This window comes from Belonocnema kinseyi, chromosome 3 (assembly GCF_010883055.1).
Source record: "Belonocnema kinseyi isolate 2016_QV_RU_SX_M_011 chromosome 3, B_treatae_v1, whole genome shotgun sequence".
NCBI classification, from domain to species: domain Eukaryota; kingdom Metazoa; phylum Arthropoda; class Insecta; order Hymenoptera; family Cynipidae; genus Belonocnema; species Belonocnema kinseyi.
This window is the reverse complement of record NC_046659.1, coordinates 23,219,727-23,224,228: the sequence shown is the minus strand read 5'-3', so window position 1 is coordinate 23,224,228 and position 4,502 is coordinate 23,219,727. Positions and strand designations below refer to the sequence as shown.

The following is a 4,502-nucleotide window of genomic DNA, read 5'->3' as shown; positions in this document are numbered from 1 at the left end:
AATTTAGACTATTTTCTTTTTGGATATTTAAAAGTACACAAATAATGATATGTCTAATTTCATTGCGCATGTATAATGATTTTTTGTGGTTAGCAGAAATGCATTGGGATTTACGTGTAAAAGCTGTGAATTTTACGGTTTTTGCAAATTATTTTTTAATTAGAAGGTAATAAAAAATCTTAAACATTAATATCTTTTAACCATAACTACCAGAAAATTATTTTTATTTTAAAAACATTTTTTTAACACTTTCGCCTTACAATATTTGAATTCTAGGCCAACTGCATAGCTGGCGCCACCACGCAGGCACCGTCAACTGTTATGATAAATATTTTCCACATTCCTCCAGAAAACAGCACGGGGCTGATTAGAAGGTCTTCATTTACTTGTTCACTTCAAACCTCCACAAATATCTAAAACTGGACCAGAAGCATCTATTATTAATGAATTGATACGTTTAAAAGAAAAAAAGATTACATCTATCATGAGATAATTTAATCAACAATAAAGATGATGTAATGATGTTTTTGAATGCTAGATCTTTAAAAAAAAAACCATGCACTTAAAATTATAAAAGATAAATGGTATAGCATATGTGATATTTTAATATTTGAAGAAAATTTTCTGAATACTGCAGATAATATAGAAATACCTCATTTTGATATTGTATTTCGTTCAGATGTTTTTCAATATCCAAAACTAAGAGTTATTACAGTTTTTGCAAAGAAAAAGAAATTAGTAGAAATATTAGGAAATATCATAGAATTTGTAATAGAAGGATAAAAAATTGTTGGGCAAGTTGGTTTAGTGTCCTTCAAATTTGGTAATACTAAAGTAATTGCAGGATACAAATCCCTCTCCATACATAATAGCCCTGGCGGACCGAAGGAATCGAATGGAGCCTCTACAATGTACCCGTAAAGACCCCATTGGGTCCCCATTCGGTTCCTTTTTTAAAAACTCAAAAAAATAGCAAGATCAACTTTTAAACTGTTGAAATTCGGATTCTACGTTAATTTTTCTATTAGAAACTCAAGGAGTAATCGCAATTCTTTTTTTTGCAGCGTTAAAAATGTAAAAAAAAATATCATTAACTTCTGCTGAAGGTGACTTCAAGCACATCCATAATAGCATCGCTACTAAAAGAAAATGCACTTGAAGGTGCCTTCGGCCCATGTAAATGACAGGTCCGCCAGGGAGACTATTTGAAAAAAGTATGAGAGCAGCTTCTGAATTGTTTTCTGAAGAAGATTCAAATTTAGTTGTCATTGGAGACTTCAATTTTTATATTAATGATGTAAAAAGGTCAATTTTTATTAACAAAATTATGTCAACATACTAAGTGAAATTATATTTTTCCTGAAGGTACTGCAACAACAGATTTCCAAACTCCAATTGATGTGATTTTCACAAATATCAGACAGCAATATTGTGGAGTATACGAAACATACTTTTCGGATCACAAACCAATTTTCATCAAACTTGATGTAAATGGTGCCGACGTCTATGAGGAGAGAAGTGTTTCACAATTATTTGACAGTTTAAGTATTTCGAAAGACGAGAATATCAATAAAGAAAATGTTTATCAAAAACTTGCAACTTTGTACGTTTCTGAAAAAGTTGATCTTTATGAGGATGAAAATAAGGATTCCTGTGTGATTAATATAAGTGATTAGGATGTAGATTATGATTCTTTTAATTTATCAGACAGCAGATTTAAGAGCCATTGAAGAGCCTAGTGTGTGTGTTGATGATTTGCACATTAATAAATTTGGAAATCTACTAAATGAGAAATTTAACTTTAACCATCTATGTGTGACGTACCTTCAACGACGCATAAATTCAGGAATTTCGCGAACACGGAGAAAAATGGAAGGTCTGTTTAGCAATATAGACGTGCAAACAGACCATATTGCAGGATCGACTGTAGGACAGCTCTTGAATATGGCTAAAGCGACTATCTCTATAAAGTAAAAACAAGAGGTCCAAATCGACAATCTCAGAAAATCGACTTGATTTCCACAGATCGTCGTCTCGGTCATCTCAAGCTGGCTGACCCGATCATTGTGAAGCGTCGGTTTGGAAATCTCGGATGGTCGATTTGATTTTATCAGACATTCGACTGGGTCATATTTAATGGACGATTCGATTATCTTAGATATTTCACGTAGTTATTTCGGATGGGCGATTCGATCATTTTTAAAGGTCGACTTGATTATTTCAAAGTGTCAATATAGATATTAAGCAAGGAAAATTCGGTTATCGCAAAGGATCGATTCGAAAATCTGAGATAGTGAAAAGGATTATTGATGATAGGCAAATATATATTTTAGAATTATTTTAAAACAAACTTTTGATTCTCTATGTCTGAACTGGCATGAGGTTCTACTATGAAAATAGTGGGAAGTCCTTTATCAATTGATTTAGAGTAGGCATTCCGATAATAATCATTAATCAAAAAGTTACTAATGCGTATAAAAATCGTAAAAAATGTAATTAATAAAAAATAATTATTTATGAATCTAATGTTAACGCTTTTTCTACGAATTAGTAGTTTTTTTGCTGATGATTGGTATAGATTTAAATCTATTCATAAATTAATAAGTCATCGCACTATTCAGTTAGTACAAGTTCATACGAATTCAGATACAGAGTATAAAATACTCACCATAGTATTTAAAAACCTTACATAAATTATGAATTAATAAAGTATACAATATAACTGTAATAAAACAAATTATAAATTAATTATGAAAGTATTCGATAAATACTTGAGATATAAATGCATAGTTTGTTTTATTAAATAGAACTTATTATATAGAACTTATATGATATTCCTGGTACGATACAATCAACTTTAATCTAAAAAGTAATACTAAAGCAGGATTAAGTTAAATACTGCAACTGCAATTGTTAAAATTAAAAAAGTCTCTTGCCAGCTGCTTTCCTTCTTTTTGAGCCGCCCCATAAATATTCCCTAGAACAATGTAAATAATAAATTAGCATAAAAACCATTAAATCATTTTCTTATTTAAATAAAATAAAAGTTTTTAAGGTAGAAAGTCAAATGTTTTGAAAAAAGTGGATTTTTAAGAAAAAAGAAGATCAATCCTCAACAAAGAAGATTATTTTCAAAAAAAATTATCAACTTAACACAAGATTTTCAACCAAAAAGTTAAACTATCAACAAAGAAGAAGAAATTTCTACCCCAAAAGATAAATTTTCTACAAAATAGTTGAACTTTTGACCAAAAAGTTCAACTTTTAACAAAGGAGATGCACAGAAAGAAAAAAATGTCATCTTTGCAGCGATTTCAGAGTAAATGTTACATGTTGCAACTCTATTTAATCGTGCTTTGTTTCAATGCCATAAAATTCAACTGCTTCTACTTGAAAAAAAAAACTGCAACAAAAAGTACTTCTGTTCTTTCATTTTTAGGTTTCCTTTTACCCAAAAAGAGTAGTTTTTAACAAAATACATGAACTTTCTACCCAACAGTACAATTTTTAACTTATACAGTACACAGGATACAGTTTCAATCGAAAATGGTACATATAGTTGAATTTTCAGACAAAAAATCGATTTAAAAAATTATATTTAAAAAAAACAACCAAGCAGATGAATTTTCGACAAAGAGTATCAAATATTCTATTAAAAAATACAAATTTGTAACTTTTTGAATACAGAGGATACAGTTAGAACCAAACATGGAATTGTTAAATTTTTTGATGAAATAAAGAATAATGTTAACAATAAAAATAGATTTGCAACAAAGCTTTTAAATATTTAACAAACAAACAAGAAATATCATGGCCAAGAAGATTAATTTTCTACAAAACAGTAGAATTTTCACATTAAAGATTAATTAAAAATGAAACGCATAAATTCTCAATAACAAATTTGAACTTTCAAGTAAAAAACATCAATTTTTTCCAAAAATGGAAATGTATAATTGCCACTTTAAAAGATTAATTTTCAACCAAACATGAAACGAATTTTAATCAAAATAGTTACATTTTCAACCAAGGAGATGAAGCTTTAAAGAAAAGAAAAAAAGAATTTTTAACAAGATTCTCAATCAAAAAGATCCATCAACAAAGAAGGACCATTTCCTACCCAGAATACATGAATGTTTAACCAAATAGTTAACTTGTAACTTTATAAGATTAATTTTGTACCAAAAAAATAAAGTAGGTACCCTCGTACCTATAAATATATTGTGTTTTCACTGCAGTTCCAGCTCTCCATTCTCTGCATATAGGAGCACGAGTACGACCCTGCTCCTGCCATGTGTCCTTCAATGAATTTCAGGAGTGAATGTCAGAACTGAGAAATCAAGATTTAGTTTCAAATTAATAAACACAATTCAAGTTGATCCTAAATCGATTAATCCGCAAAATAACAGTGATTACTGAAATAATTATAATCTACTTCAAACTAACATTAACCTCAAAAAGATTAGAATTAAATGTCTTAAATCTCACATAACATATGGAAAATA

At 29.3% G+C, this 4,502-nt stretch overlaps 1 protein-coding gene and 1 long non-coding RNA gene across 2 annotated transcripts in view; one reads left to right on the top strand and one right to left on the bottom strand.

Annotated features, from left to right (window-relative positions):
- LOC117170352 overlaps window positions 1–1,702 on the top strand; it is a 6,598-nt gene extending 4,896 nt beyond the window's left edge. The window contains exons 2-3 of the long non-coding RNA XR_004466774.1: window positions 277–515; window positions 1,366–1,702. This is a non-coding gene — a long non-coding RNA (uncharacterized LOC117170352). The remainder of the gene's footprint in view (window positions 1–276; window positions 516–1,365) is intronic.
- The window catches only part of LOC117170347 (neuronal acetylcholine receptor subunit alpha-7-like), a 1,604,403-nt gene that overhangs the window by 971,185 nt on the left and 628,716 nt on the right, over window positions 1–4,502 (bottom strand). The window lies entirely within an intron of this gene.